We start from the raw sequence: 14,966 nt of genomic DNA, 5'->3' as shown, positions 1-14,966 counted from the left end.
TCACCTAGACTCATTTCCCAGTCCTGCAAGCTCCATTCATAGTTAAGTGCCCTGTACAAGTGTACCATTTTTTAATCTTCATACCATATTTTTACTTTACTTTCTTTACTTTTTCTGTGTTTAGATATGTTTAGATACACAAATACCGCTGTGTTAGACTTGCCATTTTATAACCTATTCTCTCTGAAGTCTACAACCTGAAGGCTTCCTCTGCAAATAAGAACTTTGGTTTCTACAATCGTTTATTTTAACCCAGACATTCCTTTCTATTGATCCCAGTTGACTGTAGTCTTTTATCCCTCGCTCATCTCCCAGCTGGAACCCTCCACCCCACGCTTCAAGTTGTCCCACCTTTCTGGACCAAACGAATGTATTTTTTAAATGTATTTGATTGAAGTCTCATGTCTCCCTAAATGTGTAAAACTAAGCTGCACACCGACCACCTTGGGCGTGTGTTCTCAGGACCTCCTGAAGGCTTTGTCATGGGCCATGGTCACTCATATTTGGCTCAGAATAATTCTCTTCAACTATTTTACAAAGTTTGACTCTTTTTGTAGACAGTGGAAATATTGGTACTGCAATTCTGAGACTGTTTTGTTATACTTTAGAGGAAATAAGTAGATATGTTACATGGTGTTTGATTTTAAGGGAAAGGAGATACAAACATAAAAGAAGTCATGAGAAAACTTGTGGAATGTTAAATTTGTGTCAGCAGTATCAGTGTGCCCATATGTTAGTTTCTTAATACTTTCTCAACTAAAAGGAACCAGAGCTCCAGATCTGGAGCTGGTAAAGTAGTGGTGAACATGGAACATCCTGTTGTGTCAGAAAGCAGAGTCACTAAAAAACTAGTGAGGTTATGTCAGAAGCATATGCATGAGCCACTGGGAAAGATCTCCTGCTGGCCAAACTTGCCACAATTTGAGGATCAAAAGAATAATGGTGGTAATTGACTATAAAGCATTTAAAGAAACCCACAAGTTCGTAGTATTTCTCAAGAATTCAATGAACAGGGAGGGGTCTACTCATTATAGAAGGAATGATAGAATTGAAACTGGCCTCATTATCTGGGGTACCACCTGGAGTTCTTGATCTCATGACTGAGGTAATCAAGGAATGCGGACATAACAAGGGTGAGGTTAAAGCAAAAGTTTAATAAACAAAAGAAACAGGACGGGCGCGCTGGCTCATGCCTGTAATCCCAGCACCTTGGGAGGCCGAGGCAGGTGGATCATGAGGTCAAGAGATCGAGACCATCCTGGTCAACATGGTGAAACCCTGTCTCTACTAAAAATACAAAAAATTAGCTGGGCATGGTGGCGCGTGCCTGTAATCCCAGCTACTCAGGAGGCTGAGGCAGGAGAATTGCCTGAACCTGGGAGGCGGAGATTGCGGTGAGCCGAGATCGCTCCATTGCATTCCAGCCTGGGTAACAAGAGAAACTCCGTCTCAAACAAACAAACAAACAAACAAAAGAAACAGAGAAACCTCTCGGTGGCAGAAAGGGGTCCTGAAAAAGGGTTGCTATTCTATAGTGGAATACAAGGGTTTTTATAAAGGAGTCAGTAGGGAGTGGGTGCTTTATTTACATAATGTGTGACAAATTGATTAGGACTAGGTGTGTCATCTGCAGAAGGTGTGAATTCCTGACAACCCCAACCCTTTCCTTCCAGTGTTCATGTGAGCTGGTAGCCTAAGTTACTCCATGTTGTTTGACTTCCCTTACTGTGCATGTGTTAGGGGGTAGAATCCTCCATTGTGGGCATGCCTAGCTCAGTGTAACTCCTATTATCTGTGTAGCTATAGACATGTTTCAAGCAAGCCCTCCTGAGCAAGTACAGGTATTGATCGACTTACGACCTATGCAACTTAAGACCGTTCGACTTTACGATCACAATCGCTAGCCACGACTGCTCCACATCTGGCAGCGTAAACGTTGCCCAGCTGGGTGTACGACAGTGCAGACCAGCTTCTGGCAACACTACCATCTCTGTGTGTACCATTTCAACTGTTATCCCAGACTCGGTACAGCAATTTGTGTTTTGTGTCTTCGATATTTTTCATCAAACCCCTCCCAAGATGTCTACCAAAAGGAAATTGTCTTTGTCTACGCCTCAGCCTGCCAAGAAGGAAAGAAAGGCCATCCATCTCAACACGAAAATGAAGGTAATTAAGCAGTATGAAGGAGGAAATAAAGTGAATGTGATCGCACGTGATACAAAGTTATCACGCTCGACTGTGTTGACGATTTTGAAAGATAAAGAAAGAATTCGTGAAGCTGTGAAAGGTTTTGCACCCATGTGATCAACAGTTATAACAAAGCAACGAAGCAGGCCCATCCACGAAATGGAGAAATTGCTATATATTTGGATGGAAGATCAAATTAAAAAACGGACACCATTAAGTCTTTTTACTGTACAGATGAAGGTGAGAAGTCTATTTCAGACTCTGAAGGAGATTGCTGGAGAAGATTAGAGTCAAGAATTTGTAGCAAGCTCTGGCTGGTTCCAGAGATTCAAGAAAAGATTCCAAATGCGTAGTGTTCGAGTGACTGGAGAAGCAGCGAGTGCAGATGAGGAAGGAGCATGTAAGTTTGTTGATAGTCTGGATGAATTAATTACAGATGAGGGATATCTAGCAGAACAGATTTTCAATGTTGATGAACTTACAAATGAAGAGGTAATCGAACTGGAAGAAGAAAGAGTGGTGGAAGAAGAAAGAAGAGAAGCAGAGAAAGAAGAGGAGGAGCCAGAAAGAAAGTTAACCACTAAGGGATTATCAGACGGTTTATCTCTACTGAATAAACTTCTTATACATTTCGAAGCAATGGACCCAAACATCGAACGATTTGCAAAGATTGAACAGATGGCGCACGATGTGTTTCATCCGCATCGTGAAATTTATGAAGAAAAAAAGAAACATACAATTCAGACAAAGCTCACCATGTTTATGAAGAAACCAACTCTGGTAACCCCAACTGCTGCCTCAGATGACAATATCAACGATCCGCAGCCAAGCACCAGCGGCCAATAAAATGTCTCGTATATGTTTATATATTTTGATATGTTTTGCAATTGGGAAAATGTTTCCTATGGTATTTTTTACACCTGTATTTTGTAATTTTATATGTTTTACAAATATTAAACCAGTTGTACTGATAAAGCAGTGTTTTACTTAAACCTGACGAATGTAAAAATAAGAAACAAAATGATGTAGATATGATACAAATGGCATAAAATGAACAAAGAAAATTATGATATATAACAATGAAAGAAAATTATGATAAAATATGACTTAAAGATTTTTATAACATCATTTCACAGTACTGTACATATAGCCTACTCCACTTATGACCAAATTGTGTTACGACCGGTTTGTTGGAACCAATCGTGGTTGTAAGTCGAGCACTAGCTGTCTCCAAAAAAGGAATGTGTTCACTGAGGCCCACGGAATGTATATGAAACTTGCTGATTACACAGAAGGCACTCTTGCACTGGAGCTTGCTTCCTTATCTATGTTTGCAGCTTGATGTCAGGCTACTCTTTGTTAGAAGAAAGTTCTGCCGAGGACTTTGCCCTAACTCTCTGCCTAGCTGTTTTTTTTCCCTCTTTCTCTCTCAGAATTAGACAAATCACTATCTTGCAACTCCCAATTTAAGACTTGATTCAAGCAAGGAATGTCAATCGCTGCAATACCTTGATGATCAAGCTAGGTCACTGTGTCATACTGAAAAAACATGGAGTTCTGTTTCATAAATTGCAGAAAATTCCACATTCTCTTAGTATGGTTCTGCAATCTGGCTTCAGCATCAGGGTATGACACTATTGCAGTGGTTTGTGGAGAGAGCAGGACTTCTTCTCTAGGCTTAAACTCTCTGACATTGCCTGAAATTCTATCAATAATCATTGCTGCTTCTTTTTAAGTATTGGTCTCTTGTTTTGCTACATTATAAACAAGCAAACCAAATTATCCCAGCAGTGGTTACAACTTAAATCTCTTACAGACTTCATATGAATAATCTCTTCTAGCAGTTAAAAGAGGAACATTGAGTTCCTGGGTTAGAGGACTCATTAGAAGGTAAACTTTATGCACACTTATTTTGTCCCTGGACAAACCTCTGGAGGCTGAAACTCCAAATGATCTTGTCTAGGTAGGACAGCTATAACCATATGTGCATGCTACCTATTTACATCCAGTTCCATGTGTAAAATCCTCAATGGTCAGCCAGTTGAAGACTACCTATTCTGCCGCTCAGTCTTGACACGGGAGTAAATGTTGTGCTCCCACAGCTTAAATACTTCACGTTAACTCTTATTTTCTTCCTTGGATTCTCCCACCTTTGTTGATTAAGAATGCTTAGAAGCAGAGGATCTACGTGTCATTTTACTGAGTCCCTAACTTTACGGAGGAGTAGACTGAAACTTTGAAGATTAAGTGCCTTGCCTAGGATTATGAAACAGAACCAGAAACAGAATCTCGCCTCCTGACTGCCATCTTGATGCCAGTACTTTCCTATCCTGTCTCCCTCCATTCTTTCTCCATTTTCTCCTCAAAATAAGAAAAAAAAAAAAAATCAACTGGGAATTTAACTTCCAAACACTCAGTCTTTCTTATATACTAAGCAATTGTCCAACTTATTTGAAATAATAAATTTCTCTATATGATAGTTAGTTTGCAATCACACATTCGGAATAATAAGATAGGGAACCTAATTGTAGTTACATTTTAACTTGTACATTAAATAGTTTATATAGTACTCTACACACAGTAGATAATGAAGTAACAGTTTACTAACATAAAAGTTACATTGCTGTGATGTTGTTTGTTTTCTCTTTTACCCAAGGATACTTATATCCTAGAAAAAACAATTATTTGTCATTAAAAAAAGTTATTTTTTCTTTTTTATAATCTTAGAATATTTTAATAAAAAGTTACATTTTCAAATAAATATAGGAAATGTTCCAGTCTACATCCTATCTCTTGGAGAGTCAGACTCATGTTAGCATAGAAAAGGTGTTGATTGTCCTTTATTGAAGAATCATGGGTACCTTTGTTTAATTAATTGTTTTCAGTAGTTATTTGATCTCATAACCTTTTTCTCCCCTCTTATCACCCTCATGGACTAGTTTGAGAGAATGCACTTAGAAGAATTTTGCCATAAACCAGTATTAGCTTGCATAATTGAGCAAGATAGATAAACTGAAAACACCACAATTACAATGAAGTCACTGGCACAGATAAAGTCAACACCCTTTATAGAACCACATGATAAGTTAAAAGCATAGTCAGGGAATATTTCCAAATCCTATTCTGAAAAAGTATTTTCTTCAAATAACCTGCAGATTCTTTGCCTTGATCACTCTTTTCACCATTTTTTTTTTAGGCTAAAATTTACTCAATACTCTCCTGTTTTTACATCAGAAATATTTTGGAGCATATAGCAATATAAACTAGTTCTTTTTTGCTGCTATTCCCAGTGACATACAATAAATATATCCCTGCACACTGGTTATGATACTTACCTAAGTTACAAAGTGCTGATTTCAGATGATGTGGTTTCCTGTAGTCAGCAATTGTAGTAGTTAAGGCAGTTACATCCCAGTTCTACTTATATAGACACACACACATGGATTACGCAACATTGCATGACAGCATTTGCTGTCTGAGGCAATACAGATGGAGCTAGTTAAAAATGCATTAGAACATGTGGGAGCTTGTATTCTTCCTACCGTCAGATCCTAAACAGGGATTATTTTAGCTATAACACTTTCATTTCATTTTATTTTGAGACAGAGTCTCTCTCTGCTGCCAGGCTGGAGTCCAGTGGCACAATCTCAGCTCTCTGCAACCTCTACCCCCTGGATTCAAGCAATTCTGCTGCCTCAGCTTCCCAAGTACCGGGAATACAGATACGCGACAACACACCCAGCTAATTTTTTTTGTATTTTTAGTAGAGATGGGGTTTTGCCATGTTGTCCAGGCTGGTCTTGAACTCCTGACCTCAAGTGATCCTCCTGCCTCAGACTCCCAAAGTGCTGGGATTACAAGTGTGAGTCACCACACCTGACCTAGCTGTAGCACTTTAAAAGAGTTATAGTTAGTTAATCATTCACTTTTATAAAATCTCTACAATATAGACTCTAGGTAGTGTTTATTGTATAATACATAATATAGAAGGACACAGATTGTTCAGTTTCCTTTCTCGTTTCTAAAGAAAGTAGAAAACGTTTTAAGTAATTCTTTTCTAATAATAGAAAGGATATATGTATACTTAGAAAATATGTAAATAACAGGAAAGTGTATGTGTTGTAGATCCTGTCATTCTTTTCCTGTCTAAAAAGTTACACACTTCTCTTTTGTTTAAAAAATAGAATCATTCTGCAAATACAAGCTTTTTCCATTTTCTGATTAACACTATATTATATATATTTCCACATATTAGAAACATTCTTTACAAGTAGTATTATAAATAGAATTCAGTCATAGAAATATATCTTAACCAGTCTTTTATTGATTAACACTGGCTGTTTCCAGATTTTGTTTTTGTTTTCTAATATTGCCAGTGTTGCAATATTAGTTTTCTCATATTGATAGTTGTGTGTGTGTGGCTGTGTGTGTGGGTGTGTGGGTGTAGGGGTGTAGGGATGTGAGTGTGTATTGTGATTCTTTGAAAATCTTTATAAGTTCATTGGTAGCACAAACTTCTAGTAGTGCAATTGCTGAATCAGAGGATACGTGTATCTTATATATTGACAGATATTAATGAATTGACTTCCAAAAACTTGTATTAATTTACAGTTTCATCAACAATCCAGGTGAGTACCCTTTTCTCCATCCTCCTAGCAACAATGAGTGTCATCATTACCTTTGAAACGTTTGCCTTTCTAAAGAGTGTAAACTATCTTATAGTTTTGAATTATATTTCTTTTATTTAGTGGAACTGAGCATCTTTTAAAAAATTATGTATTATCAATTTCTATAAATTATTGATTTTTAAGAACTGTATGTAAACTATGAAATTAGACCCTGTCTGTGATATGTGTTATAGCTTTTTCCCCCATGTCATTTATGTTTAGATTTTGCTAATGGCATTTTTTGGCCATACATAAGTTTTCAAATATTATGTGGTAAAATATAATCAGTGTTTTCTTTTAGAACTTCTAGTTTTGTGTTCTGCTTTAAAATACCTTTCCTCTTTTAAGATTATAAATTTCACTTATGATATTATCTAAAAATTCATTGTTTAATACTTTATGTATAAATCTTTGATTGCCTCACTATTACTTTTGGTATAAAGAATAAGGACTGGGTGTATGTCTCATGCCTGTAATCCCCGTGCATTAGGAGGCCTAGGCAGGAGGACCACTTGAAGCTAGGAGTTCAAGACCAGCATAGGCAACATAAAGAGACCCTGTCTCTACAGAAAAAAAATGTTAAAACTTAGCTGGGTTTGGTGGTGTGCACCTGCTCTCTTAAGCTACTTGGGAGACTGAGGTGGGAGGATCACCTGAGCCCGGGATTTTAAAGTTGTAGTGACCTTTGATAGCACTATATTCCAGTCTGGACCATGGAGTGAGACCCTGTCTCTAAAAATGAAAAAAAAAGAAAAAAGAAAAAATACATTTGGGATTTTTTTCCTCCCAAATACATTTGAAATTCAATTCAGACAAAGTGAAGTTTCACATGTTATGTTGGGACCAGTACGCAGAGGGCTATGACTGCTACAATAAGGAGTTTGAATTTTATCCGATGGACAACACGAATCTTTTGAAAGTTTCTAGAGCAAAAGAGAAGCATCTTCTAGATTGTGTTTTATGAATTTAATTTTATGTCTGTGTGAAGCACTATCCGAAGGGAGGAAAGAAGGGAGAGGGAGGAGAAAAGACCCGTTAGGAGGCCAGTTAAAATAGCCTAGTCAAAAAGCAGTGAGGACCTAGTGAGGGCAATGTTAATAAGACTAATGAGGAAGGGATGAGAATGATGAGTGCTATGGGTACTGCACAGAGTCGTTGCAGGTTGGCGTGAGTAAGGGCCCCAGAGATTCTGGTTCTCGTTCCACTAAGTTATGCGGTTACCAAGTGGCTGAGTCAGGATTAAAACCCAAGTTTCACTCCCAGTTTAGAGGCATGTCTACCACAATACCTCCTCTGCTCTTTCTGGATCTGGGTGTACCTGCTGTGGACTGGGAAAGAGGGGAAGCAGGGTGGTGAAGGGAAGTGACATAATTCCAGTGGTTAATAATAGGGAACTCAGGTGGGGAGGGACAGGGAATGAGTTTGATGTGGGGCAGATGGAGTTTGAGGTACTTGAGGAACAGTTATATGGACAATTCAGTAGGGAGTGGGAACTGGGTGGCCAGAGGCCAAAATTATCATGTGGTATTTGTGAAGGCATGTTACAGTAGTTGATTGTGAGGGAGTGAATGAGATTGTCTTGGCTGAGTGTGGAGCAGGAAGAGAAAGCTGTGAGAAGACTAAACTCTGGGAAATCTTACATGTAAGGAGAAAGAGGAGAAAAGAAGTTATTAAGAAGACCAGACAGAGAAGCAAAAAACGAGGAGTTCATATTATGAAGGCTAAGAGTGAACATTGTCTCAAAAAGCAGGAACAGTTGGTAATACTCATTATAGAGACCCAGTTGGAGATTAAGAGAACTTGGAGGGAGTCATTTAAGTATGGTGGGAATCTCAAAACAACTCCAGAGAACTGCACAGAGTGGAGGAGGAGGAAGTAAGACATTTCCAAGAAGTATAGTACAGTAGTGAAAGGGAGCAAAGAAACAAAGAATGGTATCTTTACACAGTAGTGTGGAAAAGAGAAGATGCTACTTACTAGCTGGGTGATCTTGGGCAAGTTACTTGATATCTCTGAAGCCTCCGTTTCTTCTTCAAAATAATGACAATTTTTATAATAATAATTGTTATATTACCCATGATAGTTTCATAATAATTTGAACTTATTCTGTTGTAAGAATTAAATGAGAAGATATATTTTCAGCACCTAGCACAGTAACTGGTGCAAAGTAGAAAATACGTTTGTTATTGTCATTAATATTGATGTTCATATTGGATTGTGAGACTTTTGAGTATGCTTCAATGTAGAAAGAAGGTAGCCTATGAAAAGGGGAAAACTTATATAATATTTCCAGAGGAGACAGAGAAGAGAGGGGGAAAGAACATGAATGGAAGGATCAGCTTTGAAAAGGAGGAGGCACACTTCTTCCTGCAGGAGAGGAGGAACTGTTTTAAGATCTAGGGATGTGAACTTAAGGGTCTTATAAAATGGCTTCAATCTGTGTATTGTAGGTCCTGAAAGAGTTACAGAAATTAAGAGAAATAAGCACTGGCTTGAAGTTTTAAGGATCAGTGGAGAAAATTTGAAGCAGATCCTTAGCAAATATAAAAAAACAATTAACTTTGGAATGTGGTGATACTGTTAGCATAGAGTTTCAGTTTTGGAAGATGAAAAAATGTTCTCAAGATGGAGGGTGGTGATGGTTGGACAAAAATGTGAATGTCACGGAACTGTACACTTAAAAATGGTCAAAATGGTAAATTTTATATTATGTATGTTTTGCCACAATTTAAAAAAAGGTTCAAAAAAAGAATAAATGTGAGTAGAAGAAGTAGAAAGATGGGAGTTTGTTCATAAACAGAAGAATTCCAGTGTTTCTTATTTTAGAAAGACAGATGTTCTGATGATGACGGTAGTCAGAATGAGATTTTTTTTGGGTGAACTGTTGAATAGTGTTAGAGTCATCAAAACAAACAGTGAAGTCACCAAGGGTGGTAACAGCAGAAGCAACAGTGAACAGCAAAAGAGATCAGGGTCCCTAGTGACCAGAAAGGAAAGACATTAGTATAAGTAACTGGGCCCAGGGATGGGGTTGAGGTTAGAAAGACCTTTTCTACTGGGAAATGTGCACACAAAAAAATGGAGTGGGTTTTGAGAATATGACATCACCAGGGGAAAGTCACATTTTAGATAGTCATAGGAAACAGCGCTTTTGAAGGAAAAGGAGGGAGAGAGTAAGGAATATGCATGTGTATGGGTGGGGAACATCCCAGAGGAAATGACACATTTAAATTAGGAAAACAACCAAAAAGATTTTAATCTGTCAATAAATAACATAGTAATTAAATAAAATAATGTAAATAGAAATGTATTAGTTGGTCCTTTACCTCGGAACAATGACAGCAATGAGAAATATTTGAGTTATTATTATTTTCAAAGTTGCAAATTTGTGTAATTGCCTCTTTGGCTGGGGAAATCTTCCAGAAACTTACATTCGACAAATATTGAATACCCATTACATGACAGGGACTGTGTTTTCCATGAGCATTAACTCATATGGTGCTGCATGAAAATTTTTATTTCATGTTGTCATGTTATCTACATCTAATCAGCTGGAAAATTATTTATTGAATCACTAACCTCTTATATGTCAGGCAATGATCTTTGATTAACAATTTCCCACTTTTAAAATGTTAATACCTTTAAGAAGGTTAAGTTGGCTGTTGGCCTTTCTTCCTTTATTGTTAATTTCACTTTCAAAATGAATTCATTTAATCAGATTGATTTGCTGTGATCAGTCTTGTTACAAGGCAGAGTTTATGCGAAATTCTTACTAAAAATGCATACTCATTATGGAAAAGTTAGATAATATAGAAAAGGGAAAGTCTGACCTTCAATATCCTAGAGAGTAGTTAAATTCTTTTAAGAGAATTTAAATTAAAAGAATTTAGCTACATTTTCTGAAAAGAATTTAACTAGGAATACAACTGGGAATTGTTGTAAGGAAATCCTAACCTCCCCCTGAGATCCTCAGGGTACAAATGATGCTGGATTTGTATCTGTTTGTACTACAACATGAAGTGCTGCCTAAAACCATTAATAAATAAAATACTACTTCTAGCACTGGGCTGGGTGCTGGGATACAGTACTGAACAAAGCAAACTCTCTTGCCCCCCTGGATTTTACTTTCTATTGGGGAGGTGGAAGTTACTTACATAGTTGTATAAATATGTTATTAATGAACAGTGATAAATAAGAATTGGACTGGTAAAGAAGATAAAGTAGAATGGTAGTAAGGTAGTGTAGTCTGAGAAGGTGACATTTAAATTGCACCGAAAACGCGTGAGGAATATATGAAAGGGAAGAGACATGGGGAAGAGAAAACCTCAGGGGCAAAGGCTGTGAGATGGACAGAAGCCATGGTGCTCAGTAAACAGAGAGGGCAATTGTGGCTGGAGCAGAGTGGGCAATGGGGAGAGCATAATGTGAAGGGGTTGGAGACAGAAGGGGACAGAAGCTTGGTTGGTCTGGGCCCTGGAGGCCAGAGGAAGAAACTTGGATTTTATTCAGAGTGCACTGGAAAGCCAAGGAAGGATTTTGAATAACATGAGATGTGATTTGATTTTTATTTTTAAACTTGTGCTATGGTTATCATGTGAGAAACAGATGGAGGGCAATAAGAGGGAAGGGATGAGACCAACCAGGAGTCTGCATTAATTCAGATGCTTAATAATGGTAGTTGTGGTGATGCTGCTGCTGCTGATAGTAGTAGCTACAGTGTTTGGGTGTCTTCTGTAAGACTGATGCTCTACATATATTATCTCTAATGTCACTGTGATTCTGTAGTTTGGATATAATTGTCTCCCTTTTAGAAGTGAAGAAATAACGGCTCTTGCAAAAGGTCACATAGGTAAGAAGTAGCAAAGCCAAAATCTGATATTAGGGCTATCTGGCTCTTCCTCTTCATTTATGGGGAACATTGGTAGGATGGGATATAATGGAATGCCAGGGCCTTATATGTCATTCACCACTTCATCAAGCTTGCTTTCTCTTGAATAGGAAGAGGATCTATAAGCATATAGTGGGATGAATGAACCTATTGCTGGGTACTGGAAACAATACCAGTGGAACCAGTGGAAGAAGACTGATCCTGGCTGATAGGGAGAGGAAATAGAGATCAAGGCCAAATTTGCCAACACAATATGACTTCATTTTGGGAGATTTTGCAAAGGGGCAGAAGTAGAAGTGAAGGGGGTGGGGAACAAAGGGGAGGGTGTCACACCAATCCTCTACTCCCTTGGGTGTAGCAGTTTCACTTCTTTCTTAAGGGAGATTAGACTAAATCATATGGAAGAAGGGAAAATTGAAACTTGGGGAACAATGAGGACAGCAACCTCCTCATGCAAACTGGATCACTTCCTGTCACCTACCCCCAACCACTCTGAAGAGTTTCCATCTGCCACATTCTTGGACCCTGGGAAGAACACTTCTCCCAGGGAAAGGAAGCACTTTATAAAGAAATCTAGTAGATCAATCTATGACTAAAGCCAAACCCCTTGTGAGAAGAGGGGAGGGATGGTGTGAGATTTTAGGGAAACTTTCTTTTATGTCTTTAAGGTAAACAGTACTCATCATTTGTAAAGTACTTCTAAGCTTTACCATGGTTTTCCTGGATGCAGTCTTATCCAGTCATTTTTAAACATTTGCACTATCTGCCCCATCAACCTTTCCAACCTTACCCTTCCCTCCATACTCTCTACATTTAGATTCGTTGGACTGTTTACCATTCCTCAATTCACCATGCACTTTCACACCTCCATGACTTTGCTCACATTATTCCTCTTGCTAGTGCTACCTCTTCCCCCTTGTCTGGGAAACTTCTGCTTAACCCTTGCAGCCCAATTTAAATGTTACCATCTCCCTGACAACCCACAATCAAGCCGACTTTGTTGTTTCCTCTATTCCTTCCTTATATATTATATTTATGATAATATATCCAGCTCTGTTTGTTTTCCTACCTCCTCCACTGCTGGGTTCTTGGGAATAAGAGTTGTACTTTAGCCATCTTTTTTTCCCCAGAAATTATCCACTGCAGGCACTTAAGTGCTCTGTAATTTGGATCAGTCCTTACAGATACCCTATAAATTAAGGCAGGCATCATCCACTAGGTAGATGTGGGGACCCTACCCAAATCCCAAAGATCTGCAGAGCAGTGGAGCTAGAATCCCAGGTTGAGCTGTATGAACTTGGCACTATAGCATTCTGACCTACAGAAATGACAGTTTTATATGCCTCTGTCTAATAAAACTCAGGTCTTCTTGTTCTTGGTCAGTGCTCTTTGTAAAGCATTTTTAAAAGCTGACTTTCCAGCTGCCCTATGGCTCTGCAGTTTTAATGTGACTGAACATTTCAAATTACTCAGTTTAAGTTGTTTTATTCCCCTCCTGGGCGCCTGCCCATGCCTCACATACTTTGGGGGACTCAGTGGATCAAGTCTGTAGTAATCTTTGAAGAAGCAGAGGTAGACTGGCTTCCCCTTCCCAGGCTTAGACCCAGGATTTTCTCCCTTCCCTCAAGTTCCTGCAGCTCTCCAGGTCTCAGTTTCCTTGTCTTCAAAACATTTTCCTCCCTTTGACTCTTTCCTGTGCTCCTGTACAGGTTCCTCATTTAGCCCATTTCTTTCCTTTTTCCAGGGCCCCTTCTATACTGGAAGCTGCACCAGCTCCTTATTCACGCAAAGGGTCCCATCCTCAGAAAACACATATATTCTACCTCAGCTCTGTGACTGCTTCTTTTATTTTCCAGAAAAGTCCACAGAGTCTGCAGCATTTTTTGTTTTTGTTTTTACTTGTTTTTTTTTTTTTCTTTAGTAGCCAAATATTTGAAAGATGATTTTTTTTTTTTTTTGAGACTGTGCATTGCTCTGTCACCTAGACTGGAGGGCAGTGGCATGATCATAACTCACTGTAGCCTTGAACTCCTGGGTTCAAGGGATCTTCCTGCCTCAGTCTTGCAAGTAGCTAGGAATACAGGCATGTGCCACCACACCCGGCTAATTTTTTATTTTTGTAGACACAGGGTCTTGCTTTCTTGCCCAGTCTGGTCTCAAACTCCTGGCTTCAAGTGATCCTTCCACTTTGGCCTCCCAAAGTGCTGGGATTACAGGTGTGAGCCACCATGCCTGGCTGTTGTTTAATGGATTCAGAAAGCTCTCAGTGCTGGAAGAAAGCAATGTATGAAAAAAAAATACAACATGGAACAGAGAGACCTTTGGTTTTAGTTTAACTCTAAAGTTGAGATCATTTTTTCTTTTACTTTTTAAATGCGTTTTACACCAAACTGGACGAGTAATGTACAAATTATGAATTTTGTAAAAATTCAAAGGAGTGGCCGGGCGCGGTGGCTCACACCTGTAATTCCAGCACTTTGGGAGGCCAAGGCAGGTAGATCACGAGGTCAAGAGATCGAGACCATCCTGGCCAACATGGTGAAACCCAGTCTCTACTAAAATATAAAAATTAGCTGGGCATGGTGGCGCGTGCCTGTAGTCCCAACTACTCAGGAGGCTGAGGCAGGAGAATTCCTTGAACCTGGGAGGCGGAGGTTGCAGTGAGCCAAGGTCACGTCACTGCACTCCAGCCTGGCGTTTGGTGATGGAGTGAGACTCTGTCTAAAAAAAAAAAAAAAAAAAAAAAAATTCAAACGAGTATGAAATATTTAGCAGGAACATGTAGAGTTAAATAAAAATTCTCCTGTATTTTTTTTGAGAGAGACAGAGTCTTTGGTCTATAACCTAGACTAAAGTGCATAGCTAATTGCAACCTTGAACTCCTGGCCTCAAGTGATCCTCCTGCCTTGGTTACCCAAAGTGCTGGGACTAAGTGCTGGGACTAGAGGCATGAGCCACCATGTCTAGCTCTCTTGTAATTTTTTATAGTTAGCCCTTATGTAGTGTTTACTATGTGACAAGACTGTACTGAGTGCTTCACATATTTAACTTATTCAGTTATTGTAGCAATCTTGTCAGGGTAGCATTATTATTATTCCTCTTTTATATATGAGGAAACTGAGGTACAGAGAGATCAAGTCAATGCCCAAGGCCTCATAGCTGAAACCCCAAGCAAACATTTTTAGAGTTCATGAGGTGCTTCAGGAAAGAGGTAGAGGAATCCA

General features: G+C 38.8%; 1 protein-coding gene and 1 long non-coding RNA gene across 6 annotated transcripts in view; one reads left to right on the top strand and one right to left on the bottom strand.

Annotated features, from left to right (window-relative positions):
* The window catches only part of LOC141583723 (uncharacterized), a 257,104-nt gene that overhangs the window by 97,636 nt on the left and 144,502 nt on the right, over positions 1-14,966 (top strand). The gene's annotated exons all lie outside the window — the stretch shown is intronic.
* IL33 (interleukin 33) overlaps positions 1-14,966 on the bottom strand; it is a 41,363-nt gene that overhangs the window by 17,466 nt on the left and 8,931 nt on the right. The window contains exon 1 of one of the 5 annotated variants that reach the window (XM_074394781.1): positions 5,523-5,590. The exons of the other annotated variants lie outside the window; for them this stretch is intronic. The gene's annotated coding sequence lies outside the window, so the exon portion shown is untranslated. Of the gene's footprint in view, positions 1-5,522; positions 5,591-14,966 lie in introns of those variants that run through there. 5 annotated transcript variants of the gene reach the window in all.

The sequence above is a fragment of the Saimiri boliviensis genome, chromosome 2 (genome assembly GCF_048565385.1).
Source record: "Saimiri boliviensis isolate mSaiBol1 chromosome 2, mSaiBol1.pri, whole genome shotgun sequence".
Taxonomy (NCBI): domain Eukaryota; kingdom Metazoa; phylum Chordata; class Mammalia; order Primates; family Cebidae; genus Saimiri; species Saimiri boliviensis.
The sequence above is the reverse complement of the archived record's forward strand: the minus strand, read 5'-3'. Positions and strand labels throughout refer to the sequence as shown.